The following is a 21,422-nucleotide window of genomic DNA, read 5'->3' on the forward strand; positions in this document are numbered from 1 at the left end:
GCATAATTATAAACGGAAAACAGTCCTCACAGGGTGGTTACAAATTTAGTTACATAGGTATACATTTTTTTTCTTTCTGTAGCAACTGCAACTTCGTCAGTACGTTTGTTTGCATGACCCTGCTAAGCGAGTTTTGAGATAATTTAAAAATTTGACATTTAAGAAAGTGTTCCCTTATAGATAAACTATATACCTGTGACACGCGCCAAGCATGACGTCACACCAATATAGTCTATGAACAACTAATCATATCTGCATATGCCCTGGACCCTAGTTATTAGTCACGAAGTTATGAAGTCGGAATGGATCACCCTCTGCATGTTGGTACCCCATGTGTAGGTCTGGTTTTAAACACGTATTGACGTCAGAAATGAACAGAAATTTGATATCAATTTGGTTTCTTTATTATATTTATTTTCCAGGTTTAGAAAAATGTTTTTAAATCTTCATACAAAAATTATTTTGGTGCAATGTTATTACTTATTGTAAATGTGATAGAAAGTTCACTGTTGGATTACGATTATTTCCGACAAAAATGCTTCTGAGAGATGGTCCTTGTACCACTCTTTCTTATGAAACTGGTTCAGTTCATGAAAAAATGAAATCGGAAAGACCAAGAATTATTTATATTCAGGTTATAGAAGTGAAGTGTGTAAAGGGTAAGCGGTGCCGTCCCGTGTGCCCCGTCGTGCAGCAGCAAGAGATAGAGAGCATACCTGCTAGCAGCTACGAGTGCACCATGGTGCACTGTGTTTTCCGCGGGTAAGAGACGCTAGTCCCAGGGTGCTCTGCGTTGACGACCGCTAGCCTAATTAGTCAAATCCAAGCTCCTCACCTCCACGCTCCTCACCTCCACGCTGGGGCCCCTTGGGAACTTTTTAAGATGCGAAAGAGAGAGTGGTGTGCGGAAAGCAACGGGAAGCTACCGCATTTATCTTTCCCAAGAAAAACTGAAAACATGGCGACATTAAGATATATGGATCGTATGAGGAAACGAAAAGGAAGGCAGAAAATTGGAAAGATTGGAGGAAACTGGGTTTGCAGTGAAAGACTTACCCTTGGGCAGAACAATGAATGAATGAATGAATGAATATGATTTCTGATAAATTATCTTTTTGGAGTTACTCCCTTCTTCAAACTTGTGATTCAATTGTCGAATATGGAAAACAGACAATCCACGTGCATAAACTAAATCCCATTCTTAGCACATTCCATAGCCGTTAGTTTATCTTGATTGCTCAATTTGTTTAACAGCTATATTAATTTCAACTACATTAGTTACTTTATAATAACAACCCCATAAAATCAAAATATGTAATGGATAACAGCATTTATCTAAGAAGCATATATCGAACCAAGCGTTAGTCTAAACTGTCGACGAAAAACGCTCGAAGTACTAGAGGTGCCCAGTGATAAAGAATTCAATTAAGCGAATGGAGATCATTTGATGAATAGAATTTGCAGTTAACAGCGCTTCGCCCCTCGAGAACGCAGTCGTGCCTTAATGCAAAATGCAAACAAATAGACACAGAATTGAATTAAGTTCAGTTTGCGTTTTTGTATTGTCACAATTACGGCTCTTAACTTTGAATGTAATAACAGGGTGCCTTTATTCATATGCCCGAAATGTATTGTATTCTCAGGAAATTAGCAGGAAAATATGAGAACTTTAGTCACACACATCAGATATGCAAGGCATCATATTTTAATCTAACGAATTATTCTTATTGATGTTTTCGAATCCCATAATTATTGTACATAACTTCTCCGACAAAAATGTTTTTTGAAGACAAACTTCCCATACTGTTTCATTAATCACTTTGTATTATATCAAAACAAAATTAAATAAACGTGACTATAGTCGCGACGCTGTTATTCCCGGCATGACTCCTCCTCTTTGCTTACGTCTTAGGAAGTGAAGGCTCTATAAAGTCTAGGTAGGTAGTATCGTTCGGCATTTTTGTTCTTTCGTTGCCGAGCTACCATACGAGGAATCTATTTGCCACACTGTTAAACATTATCATGTCGTAGCTCCTATGATAATAAATCAAACGCACTGTAATTCAGCAAATAATTGAGCTGTAAATAACGTCTTCGTGTGCTTTCTGCGAACGCCAACGAAAGAGCCAAAATGGCGGGCGATTATATTAAGTATTTATCGAGCCATAAGAAATGAATAACGTCTTCCTCAGCGAATCACAAGACGCACACGTTTAAATGTAGCCGACCTGCAACGAGATTAGCTGCCGGAAATTAGAGCGACGGAACTATAATACACTTTCACTACGTCATACTACTTTTGACCAATAAAACGGTACGAAAGGACGTCTTTCAACCAATCATGGCTGCTTACCGCACAATTTTATCGCTTCCCTAGCATTTGTTTAATTTTATCGCTTCCCTAGCATTTGTTTGTTTTTATCACTACCCAAGTATTTGTTTCTTTGTTTGCCAACATTTCAAACTGAAAATTCTTTACGATACTATAAAACATGCTTTGCGATTGTAATTTGTTTCCCGCATAGATAGTCGACTGAAAATGGAGGCTCCATTCAAACATTTTGGTGAAGGTAACATTAGTGAAATAGAATTTTAGTAAGTCAATTAATATCTATTTTATTGTATTAGAGTACTTTATTTCTTCTAATCTCCATATGCTTTCTTCTGTTTTTATCACCTCCCTACCATTTGCTTCTTTGTTTGCCAACATTTCAAACTGCAAATTCTTTACGGTACCGGTACTATAAAACATGTTTTGTGATCGTCATTTGTTTACAGCATAGATAGTCAACTGAAAATGGCGGCTCCGTTCAAACGTTTTGGTGAAGGTAACATTAGTGAAATAGAATTTCAGTAAATCAATTAATATTTTATTCTATTAGAGTATTTCATTTTTTCTAATCTTTATATACTTTCTTCTAATCGTGTAATAGTCAATTAAATCACACTCGAGTTTCTATTTTCTCTAGATAAATCAAAACCTCTAGTGAGATTACTGTTAATAATTTGACGAGTATTTAGTTTTATTGTTGTGGCAATATGCTAATATATTCGTAATTAGCCTATTCTTGATGTATAAAACTTTGTAATCTTTTTATATAAGATCTATTAGATAATCTAAATGCTTATTTACTCGTAAACAAACTTTAATTCTGTTATTAAATTGATTAAGGGGGAATAGAACAGATTTTGTTATATCTCCCCAACCGACTGGACTAAAGCTAAATAAATAGACCGCATTTATATTACATGTTAGAAGGAATCGTAGCTGGTAAATTTATGTATCAATTTTCTTAATTTCAAGCAAAGATGTAAATTTTATTCATACAGAACAAAGATAATCTGTATTTTTTTCAAATGTAAGTTTTCGTCCATTGCGATGCCTGTTTACACATAAGAATTTTAGGACATAAGCAAAAATGAACATTAATTGAAAAATTTTCACTTGGTCAAAATTAGGTCACGCCCTCACATAAGCCGGCCATCGGTCCCTATCCAGAGCAAGATTAATCCAGTCTCTACCATCATAGCCCACCTCCCTCAAATCCATTTTAATATTATCCTTCCATCTACGTCTCGGCCTAACCAAAGATCTGTTTCTCTCAGAACTTTCAACTAACACGCTGTATGCATTTCTGGATTCACCCATACGTGCTATATGTCTTGCTCATCTCAAAGTCTGGATTTAATGTTCCTAATTATCTTAGGTGAAAAATATAACGTGTGCAGTTTTGCATTGTGCGACTTACTTCATTCTCCTATAACTTCATTCCTCTTAGTCCCAAATATTTTCCTAAGCACCTTATTCTAGAACATTCATGACCTCTGTTCCTCCCACAAAGTGAGAGTCCAAGTTTACAACCATACAGAACAATCGGTAATATGACTGTTTTGTAAATTGTAGCTTTCAGCTTTTTGAGAGCAGACTGATGACAAAAGCTTCTCAACCGAATAATAACAGGCATTTCCGATATTTATTCTGTGTTTAATTTCCTCTCGAGTATCATTCATATTTGTTACTGATGCTCCAAGATATTTGAATTTTTTCACCTCTTCTAAGGATAAATTTCCAATTTTTATATTTCCATTTCGTACAATATTCTGGTCGCGAGACATAATCATATACTTAGTCTTTTCGGGATTTACTTCCAAACCTATCTCTTTACTTGCTTCAAGTAAAATTCCCGTGTTTCCCTTAATAGTTTGTGGATTTTCTTCTAACATATTCACGTCATCCGCATATACAAGCAGCTGATGTAACTCGTTCAATTTCCAACCCTCTCTGTTACCCTGGACTTTCCTAATGACATATTCTAGAGTAAAGTTAAAAAGTAAAGGTGATAGTGCATCTCATCTCCTTGCTTTAGCCCGCAGTGAATTGGAGAAGCATCAGACAGAAACTGGCCTTTACGGACTCTGCCGTGCGTTTCATAATAATAATAATAATAATAATAATAATAATAATAATAATAATAATAATAATAATAATAATAATAATAATATAATAATAGTTATAATAATAATAATTATAATTACTATTTAGCAATACAGTGAAAACTGAAAAGAACAAACTTGAAAACGAAGTGGAAGAAGAGATAATCTTTTGTTTGTGGAGGCCTACAGTAGGCTATATTTCACTCGTCGGTCACTTCACACGTTCGCTGAACAATAACTTAAACACGACTGAGGTAAAGACCACTTCTGAGGATGATGCATGCTAGAAAATATTTATAAACATATTCTTCATGCGATAAAGTATCTAAAAGCTAGCAGGTGTCCCCATGGAGTTTAATGAGTAATATGTGGACAGTAAATTTGGTCTTGCTGGACTACCAGTTGCCATACTCGCGACAATTAAGGGCTCAGAGTTAAAGTGAACAAAGTCCACGAAACATCAATTAGTTAAATATGTGTGTGTGTGTGTGTGTGTGTGTGTGTGTGTATTCAATGCCTACCCACTTCACTTGCAGGATTCGGGTTTCGCAATTTTCGGATAAATGGCAGGATTGTAACCCATTTTCAAGTTGCACATTGCACACTACTACGGCGGGCCACGCTGTGCATGATGTGTAGTCTATCTGTGGAGAGTTATGTTATGTGCTAGGGAGAGTGTATGTGTAAGTTTTCGTGTAAGTGTAGTGTTGGACAGTGGTACTCAATCTATGGTACGCGTGTCAACAGGTAGGCCTACGCATTCCACTGACCCACTGACTACGTATGTAAAAATACTGTCATATTTTATTATATTTGTTGCTAATTATTTCAGTTTAAATGTTTTAATGTTTTTTTTGTTATTTTTCATACAATTACAAAAAAAAAATAATTTTTGGAGGTACGCTAGCAAAAAAGATTGAATACCACTGGTGTAGGGAATGGGTGATGATGATGATGATGATGATGATGATGATTATGAAGAAGAGGAAGGGAAAAGGGGAAATCTGGTGCCGCACGTAGCCTACTCCTGGCGAATAGCACCAAGAGGATCGCCAAGCTTAACGTTTCCGTCCAACGGACGAATCACTATCAACAGTGACATATGTCTTCTCTTTATATGCACTGTAGAGAGATTTGGGATTTAATCCAGGCATATTGGTGCACAATCTTGTGATTAGAAGTTGTGCACCACCACCTCTCCTAGTTTCAAGGTAGAGGGAATCGAACCCGGGCCGATTAGTCTGGAGCAGACGTGCTACTTTAGAGCTAACTCGTCGGACTGGATTTAAATATTATGTGCCTTTTTACTACAATCATTTCAACTACTGCAGAAGCGAGAAACTTTGAAAGGAAGGTCTTAGTTTTCTGTTTCAATGAAAAATGTGAGTTTAGAGATGTACAGTAGTGGAAAAAAAACCGGATCGACCCTTGTAGCTGATTTCGGAGCCTTGTTCACTCCAGAGCACGATAGACTGGTAACTAAGACTTTCGTGGTTCGAATCATGCCTGGGAAAGAAACTTTTTTTTGTTCCTTATTCAAATTTATTCACAATACTTTTTTATTGCTGGTAAAATGCATGTTCCGGGCATAATAATTAATTAAGTAGTAAAATATCGCTGCAATCGAAAAGTATTGGGAATAAATTTGAATAAGGAAGGAAAAAAAGTTTCCTTCCCAGGCAGGATTCGAACCACGAAAGTCTTACTTACCAGTCTATTGTCCTCTGGAGTGAACAAGACTCTGAAATCAGCTACAAGGGTCGGTCCGATTTTTTTTGCCACTACTGTACATTACGATGGTTTAGAGCACAGATATTTTATGTCCATTTCCGGTCAAAATTGAGACGTGATGATATAGTGATAGTATGAGGTCAAATCTTCATTCTGCACAAGTATTATATTGTTTTGTATTGTATTGTATGGGCCATTATTAATATAACAACTGAAGAGTGTGTTCCCAAAACGCTTTAAGTCCATTTTTATAAAAGGACTGAGCTAGTTTTTTTTTTATCCACCGGTCTACGAACTGAGCGAGTTTGCAAGTGACATGCACAATAACACAAACTTTTAGACAAGGATTGACGTTATTTTGGAAGAAAACAAGCTTAAAATATGATAGAGGTCTCAAACATAATCATATATGTGTATAAATCTTAGAAATGACCAAATGGACGGTGCGAGTTTTGGGAATATTAGAGGCAGCCGCCACTGCCTTTAATAACTGGCTACGTATAAAGGGCAACGAAGGCCATCATATTATAACAACGGATAAACATCAATGTCCGAGGCGAGATGTGATATCACGATCCTGTTTTCCGCACAACGGTAAAGCTGCGTTCCTTAGTAGTTGCGTATATTGCGGCTGACAATGAAAAGTCCACGACCTTAAGAAAATTAGGGCCTATATCGATTTCCTTGGAGTTCACGTGACCATTTTCGAAAGAGTTCCTTGAAAAATTTGTTACACTCCATTACTCTGTAGTATTGTAATAGTAAACCTTATAATCATCACCCTTAGCGCAATCAAAATTTGCTCCTGCGGTCAATTGTGGACATTATAAGCTTCAGACAATCGGAAGTAGCGGGATTTTCTGGTTACGGGATCAGTGCGAGTATAGATAAAGAAGACAAAGAACATGCGCCTGTTTATTATAATAGGTAAATAAATACCCACTCTTGAGGTCATGATTGAACATAGTTTTGCCGAATTTACAGCAACAAACACTACAACTCATTCCATTGGTGAACCTCTTCATCCCACCAAAAAGAAAAATCTTTATCTAGTTTTCATAGCCTACATCAAGTGTACCATTCTAACTGGTATTGTTTTAGTAAACTGTTTTTTTAGTAGGTTATTTTACGACGCTTTATCAACAGCTTTGGTTATTTAGCGTCTGAATGAGATGAAGGTGATAATGCCGGTGAAATGAGTCCGGGGTCCAACACCGTAAATTACCCAGCATTTGCTCATATTGGGTTGAGGGAAAACCCCGGAAAAACCTCAACTAGGTAACTTGTCCCGACCGGGAATCGAACCCGGGCCACCTGGTTTCGCGGCTAGACGTGCTAACCGTTACTTCACAGGTGTGGACAGTAAACTGTTGACATTAGGTTCGATACCCGACTATTGTAAACAGTTATTGTAATTTTCATCTTCCTATTTAAAAAAGTAGTATATTTTAAAGACACTTTACCTTTCAAAAGTAACACATTGGTCGTTACAACAATTTCTCAACAGCAATATCTTAAAAACAATATATTTTGCCTATTTTCTTTCCGGTATGTCCTATGGAATAATATTTTGGGGAAATTCTGCAGATAGTAAAAATATATTCTTATTACAAAAAAGAGCAATAGTAATAATAATAATAATAGTAATAATAATAATAATAATAATAATAATAATCCGTGCGCTACAGCCCACGAAGGGCCAAGACCGACCAGCCGGCTGCTGGCCTCACGGCCACAAGCCGAAGCAGAGGTGGACGATCATCCAACCTGAGTGTCGGTATCGCGTGGTTAGCACGATGAGCCCCTCAGCCGTTATAGCTGGTTTGCTTAACCGGATTTCGCTACCTATCATAGCTCCTCAAGTGCATCACGATGCTGGGTGGGCGGCGGTCCCATACACTGGCCGAAATTTCATGAGAAAATTTCTTCCCCCATGAGGACTCGAACCAGCGCGCATTCCATAACGCGAGTCCGAGGCAGGATGCCTTAGACCACGACTCCACGGCGCGGAATCAATTAGAATAATAGTTGGAGCAAAGGCTATAGAATCGTGTAGATTATTTAAAAAAATAGAGATTCTGATCTTAACAAATCAGTACATCCTACTCTTTAATAAATTTACTCTTAGCAATAAAGAACTACTATTTTCCAACTAATTCAGCCATACATAGTAGAAGTACCCGCAAAAAAGAATGATTTTCCTATGCCATCATCAAATTTATCATAAGTGAATAAGTAAATAGATGAATGAATGAATGAATGAATGAATGAATGAATGAATGAATGAATGAATGCATAAGTATTAAAAGGCAGCATTAACAGTCTCTTGAATTCTGTTGAGAGTTGGCTCATTTTAAAGTTCAGGTTTTACAATGAATTGTAAACATCTAACATTATTTTTCAGTTCCTTTGGAAGAAACGAAATACAGTAGGAAGTCGTCCTAAATTTCTAGGTCTAGTTACACGAAACGAAAGGTTAAGAGCTGACGGTGACCTTGTAGCATATCAGCCAGTATGTTATGACAGTCACCTTAGACTTAAAAAAAATACCTTGATGTAAAAATAAAACAATAATGCGTATTACTAAAATGTCTGAATATCTCATAGCTTAATATGTTCACCGAATTTTTGTAAAGCATTAACTTTTCGTGTAAAATAAAGTAAAAACATGTGTTACGTGTTACTCGTCACATCCGTTACAGAAAACAACATAATTTTTGTTTAAATAAAATAAGCAATCATGGAGTTCATCATCACAGATAGTTAATGTCATCCTGTAAGTACCAGTAAAGATTTCTAAAATACAATTATTCAGAATGATTAACAGATTTTTAAACTGATATAAAATGAAGTGTTGAGGTGGGTGACATTTCTGTCACATCCGTTACAGTTAAAAAAAGTCGACAAAATGAAAATCTACAGAGCGATATTGATGAAAATTCACATGAATCTAAGAAAAACCGTAAGATGACGAGGTGAGAATGGAACAATAAAAAATCTATTTACATTTCAAAAAATTAACTTCTAAAACTGTGTACATGTCACTTTCGTTACAGAAGAACGGCTGATATCTGGTTGACTGTTAAAACAGGCAGACTGTTTTTTTTTTTTTGTGGAATTCAGAGTAACAGAAAAAAATATGTACGCCGATGTTATACATTTCGTTGTAAAAATATATTTTGTGACGGCTGGCTAGATGTCGTGGATCAAAAGTGTACGGATATATGTTTTCTCTTTTACCTGTACATGGTCTAGAGACTTTTCACCCCATACCGACGAAACCCTACCATTCTGTGAGGTAGCACGAGATCTCAGATGTTCTGCGGCAAATGCATCTCCGTTTCTTATTCTTTAATCCCTTGTATCCCTCTTGAAAGTAAAGCGACCGTTTACCCGCTGTCGAGGCGTGTAGGAAGCCAGCAGATAGAACTCCCAAGCTTTCTGGACTTTTATTATTATTATTAATATTATTAATATTATTATTATTATTATTATTAATATTACTATTATTATGAGATTTGGAAACTTGGAACGTAACTAGTCTTTGCTGGTTGTTCTGTACGGTTGTGAAACTTGGACTCTCGCTTTGAGAGAGGAACATAGGTTAAGGATATTTGAGAATAAGGTTCTTAGGAAAATATTTGGGGCTAAAAGGGATGAAGTTACAGGAGAATGGAGAAAGTTATACAACGCAGAACTGCATGCATCATATTCTTCACGTGACATAATTACGAACATTAAATCCAGATGTTTGAAATGGGCAGGGCATGTAGCACGTATGGACGAATTCAGAAATGCATATAGAGTGTTAGTTGGGAGGCCGGAGGGAAAAAGATCTTTGGGGAGGCCGAGACGTAGGTGGGAGGATAATATTAAAATGGATTTGAGGGAGTTGGAATATGATGATAGAGACTGGATTAATTTTGCACAGGATAGGGACCGATGGCGGGCTTATGTGAGGGCGGCAATGAACCTACGGGCTCCTTAAAAGCCATTTATACCTAAGTATTATTATTATTATTATTATTATTATTATTATTATATTACGGTTTATTTATTAATATTGTAGAATATCCTTATAAAATCTTTGAAACGTAATTTTTTGACAGACATTCAAGTTTTAACAAATTTTAACTTGTGTTTGATTTTGTATAATAAAAAGTGCTTGTGTCATTGTTACACTTACAGAGTAATTGAGGACATGGGTGGACTAACAACTTAGGTAAGAAAATAATGTGTTGAGAAAATCGCAGTCAAAGTTTTAGAAACGGCGGTAAATGAATACACATATTATTTTGGATATTGCAATGAGCATATCGTCGTTATTCTTGCAATAACTTCAATGTGCAAAATATAAAACTTTTCAGTAGGAAGAAAAAACACATTTATTCATCCTATAGCAGCCGTACATAAGAGACTGTGAATTCTTACATTTTCGAAACAAAGAAACAGTTACATATAGGAGATTTTATTATTTGCTGCATAACTATTTAAGTTATTTAATAGAGCAAAAATCTGATAATAGATAAATATGTCATATAGGAGTTATTGCAGGAACAATGACGATATACATAGCAAAAAGAAAATATGTTTGCATTTGCCACAGTTTCTAAAACTTCGACAGCGATTTTCTCAAAACCTTATTTTCTTACGCAAGTCTTAGTCAACCCATGTCCTGAATTATATATATTTAGTCAAAAGTTATTTGTATATGATAGGTAGGACACTTTACACAATTTTACATTAATTTTATTACACAGAAGATTAATAAAAATTTGTCTGACCAAAAATATGGATTACCCAACAAATTTAATTTATACAGATTTTAATGTATTGCCTATTGAAGAAATTTATAAATATAGTTTACTAACTTACTACCACAGAAATCAAATAAAACATAAATCTAATCGACATGAATATCGTACTCGAAGACAAAAGTCTACTTTCCCATTAATTGAGCCTAAATGTCATACAAGTGCAGCTCTCAAACATGGTGCTAGTTTCGGCCCAAGACTTTATAATAAAATTACAAACCATTTTCCAAAATTGAAATATTTTACAATTGAAGCTTTTAAAAAAGAAATTTGTAAAATTATCCATGATATATAATATTAACAAATGTATTTTTTTTACCTTTTATTTCTGTCGACTATATTCATGTTTTAATTGAATATCACTGGCTTCTGTCGGATTGTCAATTTATATTAAATGTGTAGTTTTCTCTTTTTCTCTTTCATCTTTATTCTTGCTCTTGTGTTGTATTTATTAGTTTGAATTAAGTTACTTACTGTATTCAGTAAACTGTCCTTGTAAATTTTATGTTATATTATTGACTAAGACCATGCCGTACACGAGCCTGGTTCTTACGGTAGTGGCTAGAAACATTTTTGTTTTATAAATGTAATTTGTACTCACTAGCTAGCTAGTTAAATAAATAAAAGGTAATTATGCACAACAACTACAGAACCGATTTTAAATTTTCTTTTTTCCCAAAACCCTACATCTTTACTCCCTTTTTAAAAAGAACTTAAAAACAGAAGTAGGAAAACAACGTAAACCGCAATAACCCAATATAATTTTTTTTATCTAAACCCGTAATTTTTCAACTCTTTTTCAAAAAGCCAAACATAAGTAGCAATAACCTAAACTAACCTAACCAAAATATCCACACAGAGATAATCAATTTCACAAATGCATCAGTCAATGTCAAACATGATCAACCTTACCTTAATGGGCGCGATTCCGAAAAGGGACAGTCGTATTTCTTCTAAGGTTAGAGCCCAGTTTAGGTGTGTGTGTGTACTAATCGAAAATTAGGGGCTAGAAAATATTGAGAATAGGACCCATGTTTATATGACATTTTTTTCGATTAATACACACACACACCTAAACTGGGCTCTAACCTTAGGGGATATGCCGCTGCCCCTATTCGGAAGCGCACCCCCAATTAAGAACACACAACGCTTTAGCCAATCAAATCACAATACATTAAAAGTTATGCACTCAAGAACATAGTCTTCTAAACACGAGAAAAAAAAAAACAAGTTTCAATTATTCTTAATATTGAAAAAAAATCTACTCAACCTCAACCGTAACTGACCTACACATAATATACACGTACTAATCAACGAAATTCAATACTGAACACTACCAAACCACCAAAAATAACAAAATTGCTTCTGTAGTTGTTCTGCATAATTACCAAATAAAATAAAAGGATAAACTCCAGAACATGGATTGCACCCTTTCCCCTCTTACTTAAAAATTCCAACCTTGTGCACACAAAATAAATTATTGGCACTGAAAAGTGCCTTTTCGTAAATATAATGATGCGCATTCGACAAACGCAGACAAATCTGCTCTTTTTAGTATTTTAAGACATAATTTGGTAGATGCAATCCATGTTCTAAAATTTTCCCAAATAAAATAGGAAAATCCATGGAAACTATTAAATACGAGTATATTGAAATATGTGTAATTTTTTTTTTAAGATTCAATCGGGGGAGTGGGTTCAAGCTCTGTAACCCCCTCTTGCGTACGCCCCTGGATCGCCTAAATATAGTCGGGTTGTCAGATTAAAATTACATGCACTAAAATTTAAGGTTTTGTGAAAAAGTAATACATGGAGACTTACTCGTACAAGAGACGAGATCGCTTTAGCCTGAACTCTGTAATGAGGGTTGATCTTCCGTACCTGCTCGTACAAACACAGTGATGTCAGACGCACTCACACACTCACTCAAGCTTCTTGAACCTTCACTATTATTGCAGAAGGAGAGACTGCCGTGCTTGGGTATGGATATACACATTCCAACCCCCTCAGACCACCAATACACCCCCTGTAGTGGGGGCTGACTTGTCATTATGCTACCTCTTATGTATTTCTGTACACGCGTGTAGTATAGGAGGTCTTTGTTCCTCGGTGCTTGTTATGTGTGAGGGTCTGTCCAGGTAAGCTCGCTGGCGTCAGACCTGTCTGTTCTGCTCCCTGCCTTCCTGTCCGCCTGTAGTATGTAACAATGCCTCGTGTTAATTTTTACTTGCACTAGTTTCTCATGTTTGCAAAGCTTCTAAACTAAAGCTTACAAAATTACTCTTAGCATAATGAAACCTCGGTTGTACAATAAGTTTTCTTACTCGTAACTTTTTTTCCAGTTATCTAGATCAATGGTTGCCAAATTTTTTTGATCGCGGATCCCTTTCAACTCGAAAAAATGATTCACGGATCCTCAAATTAAATTAATTTAATCGCTCGATTAATATAGATATAAATTTAATATGCCTCCATATTTATATTTTGTACTTATTTAACTTCGACAATACCAGCACGTCTACAACTACATTAATTACTATGCATAGCCATGAGTTCATAAACATTTAGTAGTATTTATAAACTGCGTATATTTTTTCAGCATTCTTATGAGGATGCAGCATACTACAGCGGACATTTTCTCTCGAATAGGACGGTTTTGTCGCGAACCGTTCGATGTGATGGTGTTTACACGTATTCTTAAGAGTAAGGTACGAATTTTTACGTCGTTAAAATGTAATTTTAGGTGCCTAAAATAGGCTTAAAAGTGTAGGAAATAGTCTCTAAAGAATTTAAAATGGGCTCTAACAAAAAATAATGTTTTGTTTAAAAACATGTTCCAAATCATCAGGAATTCACTTCTAGAATTTAATAATTTTAAATGCTTGTACACCGTTACCACCACTACTAATAAAAGTACAAGAACAACAAATATCTAACTAGTTATACATAAACTAAACAATTAAATGTGAAAAATAAGTTTTGGACATACATTTAGTACACAAACAATTAGTTAAATATAATCAATTTTTACAAAGCCTTGTCCGTTAATGTCCATAATTAGCTTATATAAATTACTAATACTTTTTCTAAATGTTCAACTAAAAAGCATGCTGTCTGTCACTCAACACAAATTTGTACGCTCCACATCCACTGAAGTAACAGAAGCGTATTTGAATTTTGACACTAGTTGGACAGGAATATTATATTGTAAATCCGTGTTTTCCCTGCTAGGATATCTGAAGCAGTACGCAGGTCCTTCAGTCCTACATTTCTTTGCAGAACTTGCTCCAGTTTATCCCATACTTTATTTCCAACAGAACCAGGAACACATTCGGAATTTAAAATACAAATTTTCGAAATAAGAATGGGTGTTTTGACCTATGAGAGATAAAATATATTTAATAGTTCAAATTAGGCTTTATCGTCAAAGTAGGCATTTTTACGTGCTATTAAAATACCAATTTTAGACATAGTTTTATGTGAAACGTGTACTTGCAAGTTTTTATGAACTTATCTTTTAAGGATTAAAAGAGGTTTTTACCTAAAATCCGAAGTCTACTTATGAGAATGCAGCATACTGCATCGGACATTCTCTCTCGAATAAGACAGTTTTGTCTCGAACCGTTCGATGTGATGGTGATTACACGCATTCTTATGAGAATTCAGCATACTACATCGGACATTCTGTCTCGGACAGGACGGTTTTATCTCGAACCATTCGATATGATGGTGATTACATGCATTCTTATGAGAATTCAGCATACTGCATCGGACATTCTGTCTCGGACAGGACGGTTTTGTCTCGAACTGTTCGATATGATGGTGATTACATGCATTCTTATGAGAATTCAGCATACTGCATCGGACATTCTGTCTCGGACGGGACGGTTTTGTTTCGAACCATTCGATATGATGGTGATTACATGCATTCTTATGAGAATTCAGCATAGTGCATCGGGCATTCTGTCTTGGACAGGACGGTTTTGTCTCGAACCGTTCGATGTGATGGTGATTATACGCATTCTTATGAGAATTCAGCATACTGCATCGGACATTCTGTCTCGGACAGGACGGTTTTATCTCGAACCATTCGATATGATGGTGATTACATGCATTCTTATGAGAATTCAGCATACTGCATCGGACATTCTCTCTCGGACGGGACGGTTTTGTTTCGAACCATTCGATATGATGGTGATTACATGCATTCTTATGAGAATTCAGCATACTGCATCGGACATTCTGTCTTGGACAGGAAGGTTTTGTCTCGAACCGTTCGATGTGATGGTGATTACATGCATTCTTATGAGAATTCAGCATACTACATCGGACATTCTGTCTCGGACAGGATGGTTTTGTCTCGAACCATTCGATATGATGGTGATTACATGCATTCTTGTGTAACTGCAGCATAGTGGTGTGTGTGTATATGTGTGTAATCATCGTCACATCGTCACCGTCCTGTCCGAGAAATAATGTCCGATGCAGTATGCTGCTGGCCTTAGAAAAATCTTCGTTAAAATCTTTACCAACATTTTCAACTAATTTCAAAGTATGGGCTCTTTAAGCCCATTTAGAACTCATAGAAAATCGAGAACCGATATTAGAATACGACTCCTTGGTCATGTAATCACATCAAACAATGGCACACTGCTATCTCTGAGGTTTTGGTTTATTGTACACATTATCAGGCAGTGAATTTCACTTGTCGATATGTCAGTGGAAGAACAATCTGATTTGTCAGTGTTATTTTATGAAGAAATGTCTTTTATTTACTTTTTGTTATATGAAAAACAAGTATAGAAATCGGCTGGATGATAATGCAGATTTCAAACAAGAAGTAAGAAACATTGAAACGGATATGGAAGGGATTAAAAGGGAGGGGGGAAAGGACATGATTTCTCGCATCATATTCAGGTTGAATAACTGCTGTCATATGTTTTGCTTATGTATAATATAGTCAGTAAAATTAAGTATATGTTTTTCCTTAGAGTCGATTTCATTGCCATTTTGTGGTCTGTTTTTAGTAATTAAGGTCTACCCACATTTTCAGCAACTAAACTTTTTCGCATAGATAGGCTAACTATCCTTCCATTCATGTAGTGGCGTTACAGTTCAGGTTTGAAAATTGGCCTCCTGCAGTTTCTGCCCTCATCCATTCCTATTTTGCGCCGCCAGTTTCCAATTTCGACAGTGGAGAAAGTTGATAACATCCTCCTTGACTCCATCTTCCCATCTCTTTCTCGGTCTTCCATCTTCTAGTTGCCGAGAAATTTTCTCTGACAACTTTCTTAGATATTCGATCAATAGAAAGTCGTCGTATATGTCGTGTCTACTGTAACTTTTTAGCGTAATATAAGTGATAATGTTGGTCTCTTTTTACATATCGTAAATTCCATAATTATATCTTATTCTCCACTGTCTTCTGACATTATCAACAATGCGAATAATTTTGTTCTCGCTCAAACCATTCATAGCTACATATTATTAATCTGTTTGCACACGATAGGCCAATTTATGATGCGTGGTAAAAAGGGCGTAAGTCAGAAATAGGTAGTTTTGAGTTATGACTTCTGACTTCCATGTGAATACAAAAAAAATGTAGCCTACTCTATCCTCTTTCATAATGGTGTAGAAAGGCAGACTTCCAGCCCTTCATAATGATATTGATCCTCATTTCAAACTTTGCTTTTTCTCTACTGAAAATTTTCTATTTACGGCTTACGCCATTTTTACCGCGCACCATAGATACATCTGTCTAGATAATAGGAGTGTGTTAAACATTTCTTTCTTATGAAACAGTGATTTTTTTTTTGTAAATATTAACAGATACGCTAACATAAAGCACGCATGGAGATGTTTAATTGGTACATAATGTGGAACATGAAATTAACAATAACAAAGCCCGTTTCTAAGAATTGCAGGCATGCAGTGAATTCCACGGAGCACATCTGCCCTCCTGTATTACTCACGCTGACACGGGTCAAGTATTGTGTGGTGCAAGTATTCAAACATCCAGGCATTCGTTATCTTTTATAAACGTGTTTCACGGTATGTGTAAACTCAACAGCTTCGACCAGTTTGTTCATGACTTTTCTAGAATAAGTCATGGTTCGATTCTAGGCAGATCCTGTGAGATTTGTGGTGTCTTCTAAGCTGGCAGGACACGTTCCCACCGAGTACTTAACATTTTCTTTTTCTTTAATTCTGAAATTGCCCCATAATTGCTGTAACTTGCGTCCTCATTTTAATTCCACTCTACGTTCAGAACTCTTCTTACTCCTCTGTTACTTATTGCTTCGAAAAATGTTTATTCATTATACATTTTGATTACACAACTTTTAACACTATATCACTTCGGAAAACGTATTATGTGTCTTTCACGTGTTAAATTTTATATTATCTTGTTAACATGTTTCGGCCTGCTGTTGGCCATCATCATAACTGGTTGTTGCTGGTCTTGGCGCCTTTTGTTTTGTTTCCTGTGTGGGTGTATTTGTGTAGTGTAATGTGGAGTCAAAGAGTGTGTGTGTTCTGAAATTGAGTTGTGTGTTGAGAATTTCATTTGGATGTGTTTTTGCGTGTCTGTATGTTTCGTATTGTTCTAGTGTGTTTAGTTTCTGGCTTTTTGGTTGGATGTGTAGTATTTCCATGTCTGTCTCTGTATGTGTGGTTAGCATTTGTGATGTGTTCTGCATATGTGGAAGTTTTTTGTAATTTTGTTATGGCTGTGATGTGTTCTTTGTAACGTGTTTGAAATGATCTGCCTGTCTGTCCTATGTAGAAGTTCTTGTATGTGTTACATTTGAGCTTGTATACGCCTGTGTGGTTGAATTTGTTTGTTTGTGTTGTTTGTGTGTTGAGATGGTTTTGTAGAGTATTATTTGTTCGGTATGCGATGTTGTAATTTAAAATAAAATATAATTTAACACGTGAAGGACACATAATAGTTTTCGGAATGTTTATTCCTTGTCTTCTGCCTACCAGATAAAATTCCTAAAGAAAATTTATGTAATCCATGTTTGGGAGTTGAATCGACTTCCATATACTCCAAAAGAAACTGTACTGAAAAGACAAACGAAAAATAATCGGAAAGAATACGAGAGTTAATCGAATTTGATACAAGAATAAGATTTGATAAAATTATTTTCTTGTTTATCTATTTATTTACTCGTAAACAAACTTTGTACTTTGGAAATCTTTTAGCGCCGATATTTTAATGATGTATCATAATAAGCGAAATAAAGCCGTGAAATAATAGCAAATTTTTTTGATTGTGCGAAATAAATGGGCTGTCGTGAAATAAAACCCCTTTATATATACCCCAAAAAAGCGTGATTGAGTGCAGTTCTAGTCCTTATTTCTCCCCCCCCCCGCATTGTTTGAAACTTCAATTTAAAATGTTTGTACTTCGTGGGTATAGTTAATTTTTGTGATGCTTGATAGCATTCATCTCTCTTAACTTTCTCAGTGATTGACAGCCTCATTTTACAATCTGCATACATTCAAATGTTCCGTATCATGGCATCGTAGTGTACAGCTCATGCATTTTGTCAAGTCACTCGCGATGTGCAGTATGGGAACAACGTTCCTTTAGAGGGGTTAGGAGTAGAAGGGAACGTTGGGCGTGTGTCTACGGAGTTCAAGGTAAAAACTAACCCATTCCCCTATATTTCGTAAGTAGACTCATCCGATCTCGTGCGCAGCTCTGTAGGAAGAGTGGGGGAGTGTCTTGACAAAGTACATGAGCTGTAAGGCATTTTGCCTAGAACTCGCGTTACGGAATGCGTGCTGGTTCGAGTCCTCATGGGGGAGAAAAATTTTCTCATGACATTTCGGTCAATGTATGAGACTGGTGCCCACCTAACATCGTCATGCACTTGGGGAGCTGCGATAGATAGTGAAATTCGGCTACGAAAGCAGCTATAGCGGCTGGGGCCGACCATCGTGCAAACCACACGATAACACCATTCTGGTTGAATGATCGTCTCTGCTTCGACATGAGGCCAGCAGCCAGCTGGTCGGTCTGGGCCCTTAAAGGGCTGTAGCGCCACGGATTAGCCTACTATATATCTAAAAACTTATCGACTGTCGCACAACCCTTCGTGCAGATAATAATAAAACTATGATAGATATGTTTTGGGAATGTATTTTAATGCAGAGAACGCTGTAGGCCCTAATAAAGGAATTGGCTGGGTCACTATTTGAGAAGAATCTGCCTACTGAAAGATGAACTGGAAGGAATAGTGAACGGGCGAAGAGTTCGTGGTAGAAGAAGACATCAGATGATAGACGACATTAAGATATATGGATCATATGCGGAGGCAAAGCGGAAAGCAGACAACAGAAAAGACTTGAGAATGCTGGGTTTGCATTGAAAGATCTGCTCTTGGGCAGAACACTGTAAATGAATGAATAACGCTGTAATGTTTATTGTGTGCGTGTAAAATTTTAAGCCAATAGGCTTCATAAATAAAATTTGATAACGAAAAATATGCTCTAAAATTTCTATTTATTTGACGAATTGCGCACCGAAATAGATGAATATACAGTATAGCACTGAGATCAGGAGAAATAGTGTAATAATAATAATAATAATAATAATAATAATAATAATAATAATATGGTGACTATTTTGCTCACACAGTCAGTGACCAATCCAGTCTAAGAATTCGTTCAGTTTTAACCAATCATGATCATCACTTTAATATTGTCGAAATATTTTCGCACTTGATTCGCAGTTTCTGCATATTGTCGCACCTGATTCGCAGTTTTGTTCCTGATTAGTACTGGGAATATTTAGAAGCCAATGACAGCTCATCCTCACTTAAGCCCTATATACAAATTAACGAGGAACATCATAACCTCATTATAAACAAACTACAAAACAAGCAATCAACATCCTCATAATCAAATACTCTTACTTTTAAAGGATGCTAATTCTATAATTATTGTGCTTTCAATTAGATGGCATTAGCGTGCATTAAGATGCATATTATAAAATTTAAAACGTTTATTTAACGCTGGTTAAATTATAACTTTCATTGTGTTTAGATTAAATTCAGTTTAATAAAATTGAATATTATGCTATTCACTTACTCACCTACAGTTGAGATTTTTAATACTATAGCCGTCCCAAGCATCTGTGAAGTAGAAAGACGAAATAAGATCTGTGCGCAAGTGGTATGTGGAAGGGCTAGGACCAACGACCGCTCTGGGGGAGGCATTGGTTGGATGAAACTACAATCGTTTGCAGAGAGGGGATCATTTCTATCTGAAGACTCTACCACGAGCATCTTACCCCTTAGCGGCCTCGAGCTGATGCTGTCCGCAATACACTCCGGCACAAATAGACTCCGCCCCCACATGCGCCAAGTCACTCTACAGATTCCTGGGATGGAATTGTGAATGAAAATCAATATTACTTCATCTGTTGCTCAGTTTCTTAACAACAGATAAGTAATACTAAAGCATATAGAAGGCCGATCCAACGTACGAAATTCTTTATGCAAGTAAATTAAATTGAATACGAATAAGTTATTATTTTAATTTTATTAATACTGTTCACTGAATATTCTATTCACGAAATAATCTTCGCAAATATCGCTCATGAATTCTTATTTTCAGATAATTTCCCTCGCGCTTCTCTCCGCTCCGCGTTTGTGCAATAGTCGGCAAGAGTAGGCTACGCTCACTCGTGGTGTTATGATAATGTGATGATAATGCTGATAGTGATGTTGGTGATAATGATGATGACGATAATAGTAATAATAATAATAATGTGATTGTAATGGTGGTGATAATAATGATAATAATAATTATGATTGCAGTAGTGATGATAATTATGTTAATAATGATGTAATGTGATAATAAAGATGTTGTGATGATAGTGCTTATTATAATATAATGTTAATGATGGTAACGTGATAATAATAATGTGCTGATAATGATGATAACGTAATGATAATGTGATAATGGCAATGGTGTTGATAGTGTTATAATAATGATGATAATGTGATTTTAATCATGATAATTAAAAAAACCTGATGATAATGTGACGATAATAATAATAATGTGATAATGATAATAGTGTTGATAATGTAATAATGATGATAATGTGATAATGATGGTGTAATGATAGTGATTATTATAATATGATGTTAATGATGGTAACGTGATAATAATGATTATGTGCTGATAATGATGGTAACGTAATGATTATGTGATAATGACAGTTGTTTTGATAGTGTTATAATAATGATGGTAATGTGATTTTAATCATGATAATTTAAAATATCTGATGATAATGTGACTATAATAATAATAATAATAATAATAATAATAATAATAATAATAATAATGTAATAATGAAAATAGTGTCGATAATGTAATAATGATGATAATGTGATAATGATGGTGTAATGATAGTGATTATTATAATATG

General features: G+C 35.7%; 1 protein-coding gene across 2 annotated transcripts in view; it reads right to left on the minus strand.

The window, feature by feature from the left end:
- The window catches only part of lov (jim lovell), a 437,315-nt gene that overhangs the window by 55,790 nt on the left and 360,103 nt on the right, over positions 1-21,422 (minus strand). Inside the window, exon 1 of one of the 2 annotated variants that reach the window (XM_069843711.1) lies at positions 12,800-12,925. The exons of the other annotated variant lie outside the window; for it this stretch is intronic. The gene's annotated coding sequence lies outside the window, so the exon portion shown is untranslated. Of the gene's footprint in view, positions 1-12,799; positions 12,926-21,422 lie in introns of those variants that run through there. 2 annotated transcript variants of the gene reach the window in all.

This window comes from Periplaneta americana, chromosome 13 (assembly GCF_040183065.1).
Source record: "Periplaneta americana isolate PAMFEO1 chromosome 13, P.americana_PAMFEO1_priV1, whole genome shotgun sequence".
In the NCBI taxonomy this organism is placed as follows: domain Eukaryota; kingdom Metazoa; phylum Arthropoda; class Insecta; order Blattodea; family Blattidae; genus Periplaneta; species Periplaneta americana.